Here is a 20,168-nt window from a genome sequence, read left to right as displayed (position 1 = left end):
GAGTGAGCGCTCGTCAACTTCAGGAGAGTCAAGCTTCATCGGCCACCCAAACCACCTCCCGTTAAGGCTATGGCCCTTCGCAGAGCCACAACATGAAAGTCTGACGTTGACCAAGATCTGGAAGTCTACCTTCCATGGCTAAGCTCTTGAGTCTCCGTGAAAAGAGAAGGAGAAAGAAAGGTAGAGATAGAGGGGAAAAAGAAAAAGAAAAAGAAAAAGAAAAGTGTGTGTTTTACTTTTATTTCTTATTATAATATATTTTAATTAATTACTTATTTGAGAGAAAGAAAAAAAAAATCTTAAATATATTTCATTTGTATTAAATTTATTTTTTAACTATATTTTTATTATAACAAGAGTATTTTGTGTATTATAAAAAATTTATTGACGAAAATCTATGAGGTAACATGTTTGACTGATTTTATAAATATAGAGTGCCTGATATGAATTTTTCATATCAAAATTATATTTCAATAAATAAGAAGGTACGAAATGAGTATATTAACAAAAAAAAAAACATTAGGATGAATTTGTCATGGGAATAATGGTATATTTTAAACTTAGTACGCGATTATGCATATAAAATCAAATTTCCAAAAAAAAAATAATAATAACTTAGAGCGGATTGTGATGACTGGTTGAATATGCTATAAATAAAATGATATATCCCATCGTTCCAATTAAACCGTTTCTCGCATTCTCTACGATTTTTAATTTTCATTCGTCTTCTTCGTCCAACTTCTCTGTCATATTCTCATGGCCTTTATAGAAGCCAACAAAAAAAGCTCTAACCCTAGCTAAGACTCATTATTAATTCCAACAAAACACCTCATGCATCATTATTAATTATTCTACAATCAATTATATTATAGAAACGATTAATAAGAATGAGTTTGACCTTCTTCAAGTCCAAGCCACGTACCCCGCCAGAGCTGGTTCGCCATTTTAGAGACCTTCTTCAGCTTCTTCACCGGAAGCCAGAGGCCCGAGAGCACATACGTCGAGAGAAGGTTTATATATTTATTTATAATTAATAATTCCTTTGTACATTTAGTTAAATCATTTGGATCATTCTTAATTTTGTTTATTTGTGAATATTTGTAAAATACTTTATTGGCATATTTGACAATATTGACAAAATTAATTAAAGAATATTTTTCGAAAGGGGCTGTTTTTGTTTATGATATGTTTTCTATAATCAGATTATTATATATATGTTAATAAAATAAATATATAATTTCCTATAAAAGAATATCTTTTATTGAAATGGAAATTATTGGTATTTATTTTTATTTTTTGATCTGATTTATTTGTCTAGAAATCGTGTATAGGTTGCAGAGATAATGTATATTTTGTTTCCTTATTTATTTAAGGAAACTGGGTTTAAAAACTGTCCAGGTTCAATGAATCTGTTTGAACGGATTGCCAGTCTGTTTGAATAGATTCTGACTTTCCTTTTTGGGAAGATTTTCCATTTATTGGCTTATTGGTTTCTGATTTATTTTCCACGACCTAAAGGGATTCTAAAGGGTATATAATCATCCTTAGGTCGTTGATTTTTTATAATCTCTCTTGGTGTATTATTTTCCAAATATTTTTCAAGTTTTAGAGAGACTTTTTATTATGTGAAGAACATGAGTCCAGCAAGTTCTTAATGGTTTATTACAGTGTACTTCTGTATTGTTTTCTTTGTGTTAATTGTGCAGGTCGAACACACTTGGAAATTGTTCATCAAGCTTCGGGAGAAGTCTTGTTTGTGAGTCACTTTTCGGGAGGAAAAGTGCAAGTGTTATGATTTGAAGGGAGTTCAAGATCTTAGCACTTCAGAAATTTGATTAGGAGTTTAGATTACAATAGTTGCGACAAATTAAAGAGGGAATCTTTATTTGTATAAGTCAATTTGGTTTTATAATCGTTTAGATATTCTTCTAATAAATTTCATTATCTGGGCGTGGCCCTGTGGACTAGTAGCAATCTGCAAAGATTGCTGATACCACGTATAATTTCGTGTGTTCTTTACCTTATGTTCGTTTTTATCTTCTAGTGATAAACTGTTTAAACATATCTGGTTTCTGTTCAAACAATCTTTGTGTTCGTTTAAACATTTCTATAACAGTTCAGCAATTAATTATTTAATTTGAATAATAAAGTTGGTAATCATAAAAAACGGATTTCAATTGGTATCAGAGCAGTTCACTAAACTCTTAGTGAGATCTTGTGGTTATTTTCCGTTTGATTTGTTTTGTGTGAAATGTCTCGACCTCCATTGCTTAATGACTCAAACTATCCATATTGGAAAGTTAGGATGAGAGCTTTCATAAAAGCTCAAGATGAGAAAGCATGGAGAGCAATTTTGTCTGGATGGTCACCTCCTACCGAAAAAGGTGAAGATGGAGGCACAAAGGTAAAATCTGAACTTGTTTGGGATACAGAAGAAGAAAAATTATCCAGTTATAATAATAAAGCTCTTCACGCCATTTTCAATGGTGTTGGAGAAAGTTTTATTAAACTTGTTTCCACATGTGTCTCGGCTAAAGATTCTTGGACAATTCTTCAAACTCAGTTTGAAGGAACTGTAGATGTCAAAAGATCTAGATTTATTATGTTACAAACTATGTTTGATGACCTTAGGTTGTCTGATTCTGAAACACTTTATGAATTTTATGAGAGATTATCTGATATTTCTAATGAGTATTTTGCACTTGGTGAGAAACTTGATGATTCTGTTCTTGTTAGAAAAATCGTTCGAGTTCTTCCTGATAGGTTCAATGTTAAGCTCACTGCTATGGAAGAGGCAAAAAACTTCAGTACTATGAAAGTAGAAGAATTGATGGGGTCACTTCGTACCTTTGAGTTAAATCAAAATATTCGTCAAAAAGACAAGCCAAGTACTTCCAAAGAGAAAGAGAAGACCATAGCTTTCAAAAGTACTGAAAAAGAAGCATCAGATGATGAAGATGGTGATAATGAAATGGCAATGCTTGCAAAGAATTTTCAAAAATATATGAAAAAGATAGGAAATAAGAAGTTCAATGGCAAGCCGTCAGAAGGTAATCATTCTTCTCTTAATCATTTTCAAACTAATAAAAAGGGTATTCAGTGCAGGGAATGTGAGGGATTTGGCCACATTCAGTCTGAATGTGCAAACACCTTGAAAAAGAACAAAAAATGTATGATTACTACTTGGAGTGATAATGACTCAGAAAGTAGTGAAGATGAGGAAGGTAATGTCGCTTTCACTTCTATTTTACCTGAAAATGAAAAAATTGTTTGCTTGAATAATGTTTCAAAAGATGAAGAAAATTCTGATAGTGATGAAGTTGAATTGAATGATGAGTCCTTGAGTGAATCTTACAAAAAGATGTATGGTTCATGGGTGAAAGTGTGTTCTGAAAATCGGTCATTGGTAAGCAAAAATAAAGAATTATCCTTTAAAATTAAACAACTTACTGACTTAAATGAAAATTTTGAAAAAGAAATAATTTCAAAAAATGTTAGAATGCTTAACACCGGTTCAACTATTTTTGAGAATATACAGAATGCAGGTCAAAGAAGTCATGTGGGACTTGCTGCTTCAAGTTCTCAAAAATCAAAGAAAACTGTCTTTATCTCGGCTGGGATGCCATCGTCTGATGTTCCTGTGTCATCCTCACTGAAATCTGTTGTATCCAATACTCGGATTGTTCCAACAGAAAGGACATAGTCAGCAGGTATATCCAATGGTAAGTTCAAAAAATTCATTCCAATCTGTCATTTTTGTGGTAGGAAGGGTCATCTTTGACCTAAGTGTTTTACTCTTATGAATTTTGCCAAAAATGAATATTTTGATAATTTCAAAAGAGTAAAAAAGAAAAATATTCAATCAAGAAAAATATGGATAAAAAAGAATAATTGTTTTGCTGGTTTTACTAGTAAATATGATAGATCTGCTTATTCATACTTTTGGTATTTTGACAATGGATGTTCAAGACATATGACAGGTGACAGGTCTATTCTTACAAACATAAAACCTATGCATTGTGGATCTGTTACTTTTGGGAATGGAATTGAAGGTAATGTTCTTGGAATGGGTACTCTTAACTTTGAAGGGTTACCTAAAATCAAAAGAGTGTTACTTGTGGAAGAACTTAAAGCTAACTTGCTTAGCATAAGTCAAATTTGTGATCAAGGTTATACTGTTAACTTTGATAAAGAGAATTGTTTTGTTTTAAACAAGAATGGTAAGAATGTTCTTGAAGGTTTTAGATCTAATGACAATTGCTATACTCTTTTTCCCTCTATTATGTGTCAATCTATTGTGAGAAATAACACTGATGTGTGGCATGCTAAACTTGGTCACATAAATTTCAAAGCCTTGAAAAAATTGTCACATGCAGGGATTGTTCGTGGTTTACCTAAGCTAGGTAAAGAATCTGATGGTAAGTGCAAGAGTTGTCAACTTGGCAAGCAATTAAAAATTACACATAAAAGTGTTTCTGACATATACACTTCGAAAGTCTTAGAATTGCTTCACATGGATCTTATGGGTCCAATTCAAATAGAGAGTTTAAATGGGAAAATGTATATTTTTGTTTGTGTGGATGATTTTTCTAGATATACTTGGGTGGATATCTTGAAAGAAAAATATGATACTTTTGATGCATTTAAAACTCTTTGCTTGAAATTAAAAGTTGAAAAAGATTGCAACATTGGAAAAATTGTTTGTATAAGAAGTGATCATGGTAAAGAGTTTGAGAATTCTGTCTATAATGATTTTTGTAAGTCTGCAGGTATTTCTCATGAGTTTTCAGCTCCCAAAACTCCTCAACAGAATGGAGTTGTAGAAAGGAAAAACCGCACTCTTCAAGAAATGGCTAGAGTGATGCTAAATAGCAAAAAATTGACCAAACGGTTATGGACAGAAGCAATTAACACTGCTTGCTATATCATAAACTGTGTTTTTCTCCGTCCAGGTACATCTAAAACATCTTATGAAATTTGGAAAGGTAAGAAACCAAGTGTGGCTTATTTTCATGTTTTTGGATGTGTTTGTTACATTTTGAGAGATAGAGAAAATCTTGGTAAGTTTGATGCTAAGAGTGATGAAGGTATTTTTATTGGATACTCCACTAATAGTAGGGCTTATCGTGTGTATAACATGAGAACCCAAATTGTAATGGAGTCGGCTAACGTTGTTATTGATGATGCCAGGGATTTTTCTGAGTTTTCTACTGGGTAAGAAATTGATAGGTTTGTTGATGAACCTACTGAAAAACACAAAGAAGCTTCTGTCAGTGATACTACTAAAAAACACGAAGAAGCTTCTGTCAGTGATACTACTGTTGCAACGTATGGTTCATCTGTTCCAACAGATCACGAATCCGATGAAATTGATTCTGGACAGACAGAAAAGAAATTTCCAGATATTATTTCAGATGAAGTCCAAAAGGAGCCATCAACCAGAGTTAAATTAAATCATCTAGCAGATTTAATATTTGGAAATCCAAAAGACAGTATGGTAACAAGAAGAAGGTTTAGTAATGTTGTTCAATTTGTTTGTTTCTTATCTTTAATTGAGCCTAAAAATGTGAAAGAAGCTTTAACTGATGAAAATTGGATTAAAGCTATGCAGGAGGAATTAGAACAATTTTTTAGAAACAAAGTGTGGATCCTTGTGCCAAGACCGTTGCATACCAATATTATTGGCACAAAATGGATTTTCAAGAATAAATCTAATGAATTTGGTACAATTGTGCAAAATAAAGCAAGATTAGTGGCACAAGGGTACACACAAGTGGAAGGAATAGACTTTGATGAAACATTTGCACCTGTTGCAAGACTTGAATCAATTAGATTATTATTATCTATTGCTTGCTTGATTGGTTTCAGGTTGTTCCAAATGGATGTCAAATCCGCATTTCTCAATGGGATCTTGAATGAAGAGGTATATGTTGAACAACCCAAAGGGTTTGAAGATCCCCATGCACCTGATCATGTTTACAAATTGGAGAAAGCTCTTTATGGTTTGAAGCAAGCCCCTCGAGCTTGGTATGAGAGACTCACTCAATTTCTTGTTTCTCATGGATACAAAAGGGGTGGAGTAGATAAAACTTTATTTATCAAAAATATTAAATCTAACATAATTATTGCTCAAAATTATGTTGATGATATTGTGTTTGGTTCTACTTCTGACAATGAGGTGCAGGTATTTGTGAAACAAATGAAAGAGGAATTTGAAATGAGCATGGTGGGAGAATTGACTTATTTCTTAGGTTTGCAAGTCAAGCAGTTAGATGAAGGCACATTTGTTTCTCAAAGCAAATATGCTAAGAACTTGGTCAGAAAGTTTGGACTTGAAAGTTCAAAGATTACCAAAACACCAATGGGAACGACTGTGAAGTTATCCAAAGATGAAAATGGTGTCAATGTTGATCCTATACTGTATAGGAGTATGATTGGTAGTCTCCTGTATCTCACTGCTAGTAGACCTGATTTGAGTTATAGTGTTGGTGTGTGTGCTAGGTACCAAGGAAATCCCATGGAGTCTCATGTTGCAGCTGTCAAAAGAATCATTCGATATGTTCATGGGACTGTTGATTATGGTATTTGGTATTCAAAAGAAACTAACCCTAATCTAGTGTGTTTTAGTGATACTGATTGGGCAGGTAACACTGATGATAGAAAAAGCACTAGTGGAGGATGTTTCTACTTGGGAAATAATCTAGTCTCTTGGCACAACAAGAAATAGAATTCTATCTCTCTTTCAATAGTTGAGGCCGAATACATTGCAGCAGGAAGTTGTTGTGCTCAACTATTGTGGATGAAGCAAATGATGATGGATTATGGGTTTAATCTTGACATTTTAACTATTTTTTGTGATAATACAAGTGAAATTAATATTTAAAAAAATCTTGTGCAACATTCTCGTACTAAACATATTGATATTCGTCATCATTTCATAAGAGAATTAGTTGAAAATAAAGTTCTTGTCTTGGAATATATTGAAACACATAAACAGATTGCTGATATTTTCACTAAAGCTCTTGATTCGGTTCGCTTTGATTTCCTCCGAAGATCTTTGGGGGTTTGTTCTCTTTAAATTTCCTTGTTATTGTGTTGTCCTCTTGATCAAATGTGTGTTATTTAAGTCTAAGAAAATTGTCAATTAATTTGAAAATTTTGTTGTGTGTCAAGCTGGATAATCTGGCTTGAGTTTATGAGCCTTTGGTTGTATATTCTTGAGAGAAATTTAATCAATTCCTCCTAAGCATATTCGAGTAAATCAATCAATGTTTAATGTTTGAGCTTCCTTTTGTGTAGCATTGTTTCAAGCTCCTGTGAAAGAATAGAGCTACCTACATTAGTGTGTGAAAGCCGTCTTTTGAGTAAGTTGGAACTTTGTAATTCAGAGTTATGAAGAGGATACGCTACCATAGAAAAGGGCTACCACTGGTGTAGTGTGACAGCGTCTTCATGGGTTACAATTATTTATAATTTCGAAAAAGACTTATTTGTCATTGGGCAATGTTCCCTTGCATACACTGTCACACACTTATGCTTGAAACTATGCAAGAAAAATTGTACACAGTTTATATATAAAAAATATATATATATAAATGTGTGTAAGACACATACATGTTGATTGATTCACTTAATAATATGTGCTTGTGACTGAATTGTGGTTTATTTCTCTCGAATATTCTTTCTAATTTTTTATTTTCACAAGTGTTCTTATCCATGGTATACACTAACACTTATTTTCAGTTGCTTGATTTTATTCTTATCAGGATGACTCACATTGATCAAAGCAGAAATTTTTGGTTGAGTTTTATTTTTGTGCATTTATATATATATATATAAAATAAAAATTGTTTGACAATGAAATTCATGGTGGACTGAATCTTTGTGGTAATTATGTGACATTATGCATTTATTTTGTGTGATTTAATATATTCTTTATTTCCAAGGATTTTATTTTGTCTTCTTTCTCAATTTGGAATACCATGATTTGTATCTTTATTGTCTTGTACCTTGTTTATAATTTTTTTTTAAAAAAAAGGGGGAAAAGGTCAATAGGAAGATCGTGTGGGGTTATTTTTCTGGTTACCTTTTTTGTATTGACATTTTATATCTATTCTATTTCCTTTTATAAAATAAAATAAAATAAAAAAAGGTAAATTTTTATGTAGATCGTGTGTCTTAAAGGTTGTTTCCTTTTATTTTTTAATTAAAATAATTTTTTTTTTAAAAAAGGGGGAAACCTCTTATTGTCGTGGGTGTCCAAATTGGGTAAGTTTTGTCCTTAAAAAGCTTGCCATTACCCTTTTTCTTCTCACCCACGATCTCTCTAAGTCACCTCTTCTTCTTCTATTTTTTTTTTCTCTCATTATTTTTGTAAGTGTTTGTTGTTTTTCAGAGAAGGAACAATGGTGAGAACTCGTGGAGCTTCCTCTAAGAAGACCCCTGATTCTCAATCTAGAAAGGTGCCCTCTCCATCGCCTCCTCCATCTGTGTCAACGGTGCCTCCATCTGTTCCAGCACCTACCTCTTCTGTTGGGAAGACTTGCAAATCCAAGGCGCGCAAGAAGGTGTTCTCCCTCTCTAATGAACACCCCATGGTGTTTCCTGATATCACAGCTGATATTGTTGATGTTGCACCACCATCTGAAGTGGTGGTGCCCTCTCGAGCCAAGAACCCATCTCCTCTTCCGATTGATTCGTCTTTGACGGCTAGAGCAAAATCAAAATCGGTTTCATCTTCTTCCAAAGCTGTTGCTACTGGGTTACTCAAACTGCCCTTGAAGCCGAGCTAGTCCAAGAAAAATTATGTGGCTCCCAAAAGGAAATTAGGGTTGGACACGTCTTCTTCACCCTTGACTGCTGCCAAGAAAAGATTGAAGACTCATCCCCCTTCTCTGTCTTCCTCCGAATCTGACCCTGAGGAAGAAAAGTCTGAATCTAAAGCAACCCGTGATACCTCCTTATCTGATGAAACTGTTCCTGACAATGCAGAATCAGAGGTTGAGTCTGATGAGCCAGAACAAGAAGACATTGTCCCCTCTAAACAAGAAGTCGAATCTGACTCAGAGCTAGTTGGATCTCCTTTGTCATCCAAGGCTAAAGGGAAGAGACCTATTTCTGATTCTACACCTTCTCCAAAATGTTCAGGTGTAAATTTCAAACCCTATTCTTCAAATTTTTGTTATAATGATAATGCTCGTGATATGGTTCTCTATGCTCAAAGGAAATTTATCATTGAGAGAAATTATGTCTTGTGTGATCATCGACCTTATGGTGTGCTAACAATGCTTCAAGATCGAAAATGGACAGGTTCTTTGGTTAAATTTACTGGTTTTGTGGATAGAATAGTCAAGGAATTCTATGCCAATCTTACTAATGAAATTATTGAACCTAAATCTCCTATGTATTGTAAAGTGTTTGTTAGGGGCCATTGGTTCTCTTTTTCTCCTCAAGACATTGCCCATGCTTTGCATCTTCTTCTTGATGTCGAGGAAGATGATGATCTAGCCTCTCTTGACAAGGATATGGTTATCACTGAATTAGTAGGGCAAAAAATGGTATGGCCATCTAATACAGTCATCTCGGTCTCTAATCTCACCTACACTTATGCTGTCCTCCATAAGTTTGCCACAACGAATTGGAAGCCAAATTTTCACACCGCAACTATCTCATTTGACATGGCTTCGTTTTTGTACAAGGTGGGGACCGGTGTTGGTATAAATTTGGCTATGGTCATCCATGATCAAATAATTGGGTTTCGAAAAGGTAATAGGAAAAACTTGAATCTTCGTTTTCCTCAAGTTATTTATAAAGTGTTAAGTATGCAGAAAAGGGATCTCCAACGTGATCAAGAAGACTTGGTGGCTCCCACTATTGCTGCTTCCTACAAGGCCGCAGCTCCTCCTACTGAAGTCACTGACGCTCCATCAACCAAGAAAGTCAAGCCCCAATCTCTGAAGTTTGCCTCAGATCACATTCCTCATGCATCCTCCTCTGTTCCCACAGATTCGGGACTTGTTGCTACAGAAATAGCTGCTGTTCGAGCCTCTGTTGATTCTTTGGCTGCTCGAGTGATGTCGATTGAAGGACTGCAACGTTCTGTGTTGGATGTTGTTCAAACTCTGTCCAAGGATCTAGTCGTTTAGTTTTTCTTATTTTTATTTCTATTGTCCTAAGAACATTGATACTCTCTTTTGTTTTTTGTTTTATGGTTCTTTGGCTTATTTGAAAGACACAAAGGGGGAGAGTAGATACTTCCAAAAACCTGTTTGTTTGTTTTTTTGTTTAACTCTGGACCTTCTTATTTTGAGGGTCCAGTTTCTTTATATGTTTGTTATAAGTTGTTGACCCAAGATTTGGCCAACTGACACGGAGTCAAAATATGCTTGATACAAATGAATGTGTAGAGAAGAACGTAATGACAAAAAGCAATGACAACACGATATTTTTATAGTGGTTCGGCCCCAGGATCTGGTAATAACCTACGTCCACTTAGATTGTTATTGATATGAGAACCAAATGAGTGATCAAAGAATAAGAGTTCAATGAGTTTCACTAACCTCTCAAGGACAATACAATATTACTCGGAGAATTACTATATCTCTAATGATTCAAAAGCCAAAAGTCCCTTCCTTGAGCTATCTTTTGCAATTTATAGGCTCAAGGGGGATTACAAAAGATTGTTACAGATATTCTTTCCTGAATCATCGGATACTCAGGAGATTGTGTGAGATAAATTCGGGATTTACAAAGATCTTCTCATAAATGTTGCTTTGTATGCGGAACTATCGACCAGACTGGTCGCAGGTAAGACTGGGCCGCTTACTGCTTCTAATGTGTCTTCTGGTCGATACTCTAGCAGAACTTTTTCAGGTGTCAGCCACGTGTCCAAGGATCACTTGCCACGTCATCAATGCTAATTTTTTTAATAACGTAAGTTAATGCATGTTTGCAGGGGGAGTTGTTTCTCTTTACTTGTAACTAACATTTGTGTTGCAGGTTTTTTGAATTAATTTTGTCTATCAAATTGCCAAAATGGGAGATTGTAAAATCTTTTATTGGCATATTTGACAATATTGACAAAATTAATTAAAGAATACATTTTGAAATGGGTAGTTTCCTGTTTTTGTTTGTGATATGTTTTCTATAATCAGATTATTATATATATGTTAATAAAATAAATATATAATTTCTTATAAAAGAATATCTTTTCTTGAAATGGAAATTATTGGTATTTATTTTTATTTTTTGATCTGATTTATTTGTCTAGAAATCGTGTATAGGTTGCAGAGATAATGTATATTTTGTTTCCTTATTTATTTAAGGAAACTGGGTTTAAAAACTGTCCAGGTTCAATGAATCTGTTTGAATGGATTGCCAGTCTGTTTGAACAGATTCAGACTTTTCTTTTTGGGAAGATTTTCCATTTATTGGTTGATTGGTTTCTGATTTGTTTTCCACGACCTAAATGGATTCTAAAGGGTATATAATCATTCTTAGGTTGTTGGTTTTTGATCATCTCTCTTGTTGTATTATTTTCCAAATATTTTTCAAGTTTTAGAGAGAGTTTTTATTATGTGAAGAACTTGAGTCCAGCAAGTTCTTAGTGGTTTATTACAGTATACTTTTGTATTGTTTTCTTTGTGTTAATTGTGCAGGTTGAACACACTTGGACATTGTTCATCAAGCTTCGGGAGAAGTCTTGTTCGTGAGTCACTTTTCGGGAGGAAAAGTGCAAGTGTTATGATTTGAAGGGAGTTCAAGACCTTAGCACTTCAGAAATTTGATTAGGAGTTTAGATTACAACAGTTGCGACAAATTAAAGAGGGAGTCTTTATTTGTATAAGTCAATTTGGTTTTGTAATCGTTTAGATATTCTTCTAATAAATTTCATTATATTGACGTGGCCCCGTGGACTAGTAGCAATCTGCAAAGATTGCTGATACTACGTATAATTTCGTGTGTTCTTTACCTTATGTTCGTTTTTATCTTCTGGTGATAAACTGTTTAAACATATCTGGTTTCTGTTCAAACAGTCTCTGTGTTCGTTTAAACATTTCTGTAACAGTTCAGCAATTAATTATTTAATTTGAATAATAAAGTTGGGAATCATCAAAAACGGAATTTCAATATTTATGTATATATGTAATTCTTCTCTCATCATCAGTAATGGTACAACGTTTTAGTCATGTGGGTTTTCTATTTCATTAAATTTTTGGCAGTTGGAAGAACTTTGTAAACGAATATCAGAGATTAGAACAATTTTGTATGGGAATGAAGGATCGGAGCCTGGTCGAGAAGCATGTTCACAACTCACTCAAGAGTTTTTCACAGAAGACACTTTTCGTACTCTTTTACTTTTCATTCCAATGCTTAACTTAGGGGTATATATTGACAATTAATTAAAAATTTACTTTTAAATATGATCCTATACGTACTTCATTAATTTTCTTTAAAACTCTTCATTTAATTATTTTCAACTCAATTGTTTTATCTTGTCTTTATCTTCAAATAATTTGTGACTATAATTCAACTACTCAAGCTTTAAAATACATCCAAATTTATTATGTAATTATGGTTATTATCTGTCATCTTTTCTATCAATTTTTATGTGAATTTTTTACAGTCACGTCAAGATGCTACTCATGTGATCGCTAACTTACAAAGGCAACGAGTGAATTCGCGGTTGGTTGCTTTCGAGTACCTGGAAAATAATTTAGATATTGTGGATATTCTTATATCTGGGTACGTTCTTGTGTTTTCCATTGGTCTTAATTGCAAATTAATTGATAATTTACATATATAAACACTATAAACATAGCTAGCATTAATATTATAGTGTTATTGATTGTTGCTTAATTTTCTATTTTTAATTTCTTCAGTTATGAAGACGCCAGTGATGTTGCTTTATCTTATGGCTCCATTGCAAGGGAGCGAATTCGATACCAGGTTGTTGCCAAGTGAGTATAATTTATATATATATATAAATATATATTTGTATATATATAGTTGGAAGAAGAGTGCAATTCAAAGAAAAGTTACAAACAAAAATATGCTGTATAATGCCATGAACTTGAAATAAGTATGTGAATAAACCAGTCATTAATAGTGATTGTTTTCGCTCTTTATTTTGATTTTTGCCTTGTTTAAATGACAGGCATGTTCTAGAATCAGAGCACATGAAAAAGTTTCTTGATTACACACAAATTCCAATTTTCGAAATAGCAGCAGATGCTGCATTAACGTTTAAGGTGAATATATATGCTTAATTAATTATGATCATGCTTTTGCTTTCCTCAATTATATCTCAAGTTTAAGAGTGGCCAACCAATAATACAAATTGTTCAGTTACAGTGTGTGTGATGCAGTTTTACTTTAAGCATGAAGGAGCTTTTGACCAGGCATAAATCTACTTCAGCAGATTTTCTTGCTAAACATTATGAGTGGGTGAGTTCAATTTAACTATTTTTTTTCTTTTTCTTTTTTAATTCAACTTCTGCATATATAATTAATGACACATTAAAATTACCTAATAAGTTTCTTCAAATATAAGTTTTGAATTGTTTACAGTTTTTCCAAGAGTACAATTCTAAATTGCTTGTCTTCAAGTAATTACATCACCAAAAAGGCATGCTACCAAGGTATTTCATTTTTCATCATTCGTGAAGGTTTTTATGATGTAAAGTATTGTCTCTAACTTTTTCATTTCTTTTATTTTTTTTGCTCAATGCTATTTCAAGCTTTTAGCAGAAATGTTACTAGAGCGATCAAACTCTGCTGTGATGGTTCGTTATGTGAGCTCATTCGATAACATGAGAGTCCTAACGAACCTTCTCAGGGTACATAAATACATAACCAAATATGTAAATGAGAGTAATAACCTATTAAATTAAGCTTTATTAATTTTTTGAATACTAATTTGCAGGATTCAAAAAGAAAAATTCAATTAAAAACTTTTCATGTGTTCAAGGTATTGTAAAGTTAAATATATCCACATTTCCTTTCTTTTTTCAGTGACTAATTAAGTTCATATTTTTATTTTGGTTTTTAAATTATGAAAAGCTCTTTGTAGCGAATCAAAATAAGCCTGAAGACATATTACTCGTGCTTCTTTTAAATAAGAGTAAGCGCTTCGTTTTTTTGAAGACTTCAATGTGAATAATAAAGGTATTAGATTTATTTATGTAATTAATTATATTTTATTACAATTACTGTGATAATATTAAAAAAAAACCATGAAATTATATGCTTATTTAGTTGTTTGTTTGACAGTGTATGATGAGCAGTTTCTAGCAGACAAAGCTCGAGTGGTTAAGGAAATTTGTAACCTTGAACCCAGAAATCTTCCATGCAGAGCTAATAATAAAGATAGTGAGACTATCCCATGTCGATTATCTAGCCCTGTTCCACCTCAGGAAAGTTAATGTTCATTTTGCTCAATTTGTGTGGTTATGGGTTTTTGTTTTGTTTTTGAAAAGGTGGTTATGGGTTCTTTTGTAAATAAATATATTATAGTTGTTTTGTCTGTAATTGATTATTAATGGGTTTATTTTAGCGTCATTTTCTTTAGAAAAACTCGTATACTTACAAGACAATTCGTAGCAATTTAGTACGTACTTGTCTCAAACTATAGCAATCATAGGATCCAAGTATCAGAGAGACCCACTTTCACCCTTTCTCATTCTCAATTGTGCGAAAGGTGGGACAGCTTCATGGATTACAATATGGTAGAGGTAGGCCTTCTATTTCTCACTTGTTCTTTGCGGACAATGGCTTTTTCTTCCTCCATCGGGCCAACGGGTGAACTTAACCAAGTCTGCGATGTGCTTCTCACCTCAGATTGGAAGGGTAGAGTGTACTAGTCTTACTCAGCTCTTAGGCATGGCCATGGTGCTGTGCCAGGAGAAATATCTAGGCCTGCCTTATTTTGTGGGGCGCAAGAAAAGTTATTTGTTTGAGTTGATAAAAGGTATGGGGCGCAAGAAAAATAATCTGTTTGAATCGATAAAGGACCGAGTGTGGTAGAAACTTTTTGGGTGGACGTCTAAGCTTTATTCAGCGAAAGGTAGATTGACACACTTGAAAACTGTGGTACAAGCACTTCCCACTTATGCGATGAATTTTTTCAAACTACCTTCGGCATTGATTTGAGAGATACATCGTCTATGTGCTTCTTTTTGGTGGTGGGTGACGTGGACACAAGGAAAATGCATTGGAGTATTTGGGACAAGTTATGCTAACATAAGCTAAGTAGGGGTATCGACTTTCAGAAAAAATAAAATAAAATAATTGTTCAACCAAGTCCTTCTTACAAAACAAATCTGGCGTATGCATTGCTGTCTGACGACACTAGCTCGAAAGGTGATGAAAGAATTGTATTTTCCTAACTCGTCTTTATGTAGGCTAAACTCGCTTTAAAGGCTTCGTATCTTTGGCGAAGTATTCTTTGAGGTCGTGAGTTTTTTGAGGTGGGGTCCCATTGATGTATTGGTGATGGAAAGCTTGTGTCAATATATCATGATAGTTGGATCCCAAAAATTTAGGTTGGGGTGGCTCTTTCGGCTCGTGTACTTCCTTTGGATGATAAGGTTTGTACCCTTAAGTATCAGGGGGAGTGGAACGCCCTTTCGGCGTGTAATTCCTTTGGAACTGACAAGGCGAATGCAATTTTGTCTTTTCCATGCCTTATTCAGCCTACCACTAAGTGTCTGATATGGCACTAAGAGGAATCTAGAATGTGTACAGTCAATAATGGGTATTGGCTAGCTATTAGAATTAAGGGAATGGGTCAGACTATTACATAGCTAAGTCCATCTACGTGGTGGAAATTTTTGTGGTCCATGAATATACCGCTGAAAGTGAAAATCTTTATGTGGAAAGCATTTCTAAACTGGCTTCCTACAGGTGTGAACCTTGCATTGCACAATGTTCTTATGAGTAGGGAGTGTCATGTGTGACATGCAACTTTTGAGTCAACCTACCATGCACTTTGGAGATGTGTTGAAGTATCTTGTTAAAACATACCCCATCAAGAATCTTGGTAAGTTTCATCACTCCAACGATTTCTATGATTTTTTCTTTGAAGCTATGGTCACTTTATCCAAGGACAAAATGGAGAAGCTTGCAATTCTGATGTGGAGAGTTTGGTTCCGATGCAACTGTATTATGCATGATAAGGTGAAAGTGAGTGAGGCGTTTGTTGCAACTGGGCTTTGGATTTTCTTGATCGGTATCAACATGCCCAAGCTCGGATGTCAAGTTATATGCCTGGTTTCAAAACGGGTGCTCAAAACAGTCATCAAACAGGTGCCCAAAATTGTACCCCAGCGGATACTGTGATCCAATTGAATGTTGATGTAGTTTGGGTAGCAGCAAAAAGAAGATGGGGGACGGGATTGTGCTCCATGATAGCTACGGTACATGCTTGGGTTCGTCTGCACTACATTTTAATTCCACAATGGAACCGCAAGTGGCCCAGGCATTTGTGATCATGCAAGGAGTTCTTCTCTGTGGAAGATTGGGGTCGTTGGGTACTTTCTAATCTGAAAATCTGAATAATGATATTCATCAGAATATACTCATTTGTTACCTTAATATTTATAACTAATTTGAGCTGGTACCATCTTTATTCTGATTTTGCAAATTCAGATTATCTTATTAGTATAATTTATAAAACTATACTTAATAAGGTATCAAATGAGTAAATTTCCAAAAATAATTTAAAAAATTTTACATTGAAAAATTATTTAATTTTAATTAAACTAAGTTTTAATTCAATTTAAGTTGTATAATTTTTTTAAAACTTACTTTAAGTAAAATTAAATAATTTTTTCATGTTAAAAGTTTTAATTTATTTTTTATTTTTAACATAGATTTCAAATAATTTTTCAAAGTTAGACATGTATTTTTTTAAAAAAAATTTATTAATTAAGACAAAATTGGTATAAAATATAACTTTTGTAACAAAAAACTACTTAGTGACTTAAGTGCAACATTTCAAATTATTTAATGACTTATGTCGTAAAAAAAATTACTTAGTGATTTAAGTGTAACCTATTAGACTACTTACTACTTTTCGCCACTAGAAAAACTATTTATTAATTTATGTACAGTTTTTTAAACTATTTATAAATTTTCGCCGCAAATTTTCCTTTTTTTATATCATTCTGACCGCTGTTATAGTGTAATTATCAAACTTCAAATCAAGCTATTTTAGAGAGAAAATGATGAACTCACAGGGAAGGAAGAAGGAAAAGGAACGTAACGAGAGGAAAGTTTGAGAAAAAGAATCAAATTTTATTCAATCATCCTTTGACTACACGTAAAGGTCTATTTATACATTTTGACCAAAGGCTTAACTAATGAATAAGCAGCCACTAAAGTTAAAATACAATTTAAAGGCTAAGACTAAGTTGATTAATTGAATTGAGTACATCAATTATCCTCCACGACAGAAGGAACTCGTCCTCGAGTTGTATTTGAGAGTTTAAATTCATCGGGTGGATGGTAGTCAGAAAGATCAGCGATGTTGAAGGTTGAGTAAATAAGCATTGTCATTAATTTTTTTGAGAAATTGACAGGGACCGAATTTCTTATTATGGAGCTTGCTGCAACTACCAGGAGGGAAGCAGCCTTTCTGCAAGTAAACCATGACTAAGTCTCCTTCTCTGAACTCTTTAAATCGCCTCTTAGAATCAGCTACGGCTTTGTATTTGTCGTTGGAGTCTTGTAGGTGCCTGATAACTTCTTCATGTATACGAGTGATTTTTTCGGTAGCTAATTCAACTTCTACATGAAGACCAGGTGTTGGTGGTAATTTAACGAGGTCCAATGTCATTTTTGGAGGACTAAGATACACAACATCAAAGGGTGCCTTGCCCGTGGACCTATTTTGCTTATTATTGAATGCAAACTCAGCTTGAGCCAAAGCTACATCCCATTGTTTTGGATGAGATTCATTGATGCATCTGATCAAATTACCAAGAGTACGATTGGTTACTTCAGTTCGGCTATCCGTTTGGGGATGACTAGTGGTGCTTAGCCGAAGGTCTATTGTAAATTTCTTCCATAAAGTACGCCAAAATTGGCTCAGAAATTTAACATCACGATCAGATGTTATAGTCTTTGGTATACCATGAAGTCGTACAATCTCCCGAAAGAACAAGTTTGCGATATCGATGGCGTCTGAAGTCTTTTTACAAGCCAAAAAGTGACTCATTTTGCTAAATTTGTCAACTACAACACAAACGAAGTCGAAACCACACTGTGTTTTGGGGAACCCGAGCACAAAATCCATTGAGAGGTCTTCCCATATGGTAGTCGGTATTGGAAGAGGTGTGTATAGGCCAGTGTTTTGAGATTTTCCTCTTGCTACCTGGCAGACAGGGCAACGCTTGACAAAGTTAGTGACATCTCGTACTAGTTGAGGCCAATAGAACCTGCTTTCAATTTGTTGTTTCATCTTATCTTGTCCCAAATGGCCACTAAGCCCACCACTGTGAGTCTCACGTAACACACTTTCTCTTAAGGATGTGCGTGGCAGAGTCAATCTATTATCCTTGAAGAGAAAACCATCTACAATAAGGAAAGGTGGAGAGCCTAATGGTGTGTTGCATTTGGCCCAAATGGATGCAAAATCTTCATCTTTGGCATAAGAGTCTTGGATCGTATCAAAATCAATAATTTGTGTTGATAGTGTGGTTAATAAGGTGGCTTTACGACTGAGGGCATCGACTACTCTGTTGGTACTACCTGATTTATGTTTAATGGTGAAGTTGAATTGCTGAATGAAGGAGTACCAGCGAGCTAGCATACGATTGATAGTCTTTTATGAATCCAAATACTTGAGGGCTTGGTGGCCAATGTATAGGACAAAGTCTCAGCTGAGTAGATAGTGTTCCCATTGCTTCAAAGCACGAACCAAAGCATAAGATTCTTGTTGATAAGTGGACCATGTTTGCCGGCTTGGACAAAGATTTTCTAAAAATATTCGATTGGTCGTCCCGCTTGACTCAAAACTGCGCCAACTCCTACTCCTAAGGTGTCAACTTCTACCTCAAAGAGCTTGTCAAAATCAGGTAGAGCAAGGACTGGAGCGCTGCAAAGTTTCTATTTGATGGCATCAAAACTGGTTTGTTGTTCCAGACCCCATTTAAAGTAGTCTTTTTTCATGCTAATTGTTAGAGGGGCTGTAATAATGCTAAAATCCCTTATAAACCTTCTATAAAATGTTGCTAACCCATAAAAGCTTTGCAATTCCTTAAGTGTTGTTGGAGATGGCCAATTAACAATGGCTTGGACCTTTGAAGAGTCTACTTGTAGTCCATCAACGCCTACAATAAAACCAAGAAAGAGCAGCTTAGTCACCATGAAAATACATTTCTTCAAATTGAGAAATAAATTGTTATCCCTCAAAACTTGAAAAATAGTTGTGAGATGAGTGAGATGTGTATTGGTGTCTTCACTAAATACTAATATATCATCAAAATAAACTACAACAAAGTGACCAATGTAGGGTTGTAACATTTGAGTCATCATGCGCATAAATGTGGCAGGGGCATTTGACAACCAAAATGGCATAACTAGCCATAAGAATAAGCCTTCATTTGTTTTAAAGGTTGTTTTCCATTCGTCACCGGGTCTAATTCTGATTTGATGAAATCCACTCCTCAAGTCCAGCTTGGAAAAAGCACATGCTCCAACTAGTGGATCGATTAAATCACTCATTCTAGGAATGGGAAACCTATACTTGATTGTGATTTTTTTGATAGTGCGGCTGTTGACACACATGCGCCAGCTACCGTCTTTCTTCGGAGTGAGTAGGGATGGTACAGCGCACGGGAAGAGGCTCGGCCTAATCCTTCCTTTAAGTAATAAATCACTTATTTGTTCATGCAAAGCAATGTATTCTTTAGGACTCATGCGGTAATGAGGAAGATTAGGAAGAGAAGCCCCCGGGATAAGGTCTATTTGTTGAATGTCCACAATGGTGGTAGAGTACTAGGTAGTTCATCCGGCGTTATATCAGAGAAGTCTTCCAAAAGAGCACTCAATAATGGGTTGTTGACCGATTATTGATTCTCCACAACACCTTTGCTCAAAAGCACCGAGTTACATGCGTTCAATTGCATGTTAGTATAGAATAAGCAAGGTGTATCAATGACCCCGTT

At 34.5% G+C, this 20,168-nt stretch overlaps 1 pseudogene; it reads left to right on the top strand.

Annotated features, from left to right (window-relative positions):
• Positions 1 to 887: 887 nt before the first annotated feature.
• LOC133814633 (putative MO25-like protein At5g47540) lies at positions 888 to 14,423 on the top strand (annotated as a pseudogene).
• The last annotated feature ends 5,745 nt before the right edge of the window (positions 14,424 to 20,168 follow it).

This window comes from Humulus lupulus, chromosome 2, assembly GCF_963169125.1.
Source record: "Humulus lupulus chromosome 2, drHumLupu1.1, whole genome shotgun sequence".
Lineage (NCBI taxonomy): Eukaryota > Viridiplantae > Streptophyta > Magnoliopsida > Rosales > Cannabaceae > Humulus > Humulus lupulus.
This window is presented reverse-complemented; position numbering and strand designations above follow the sequence as displayed.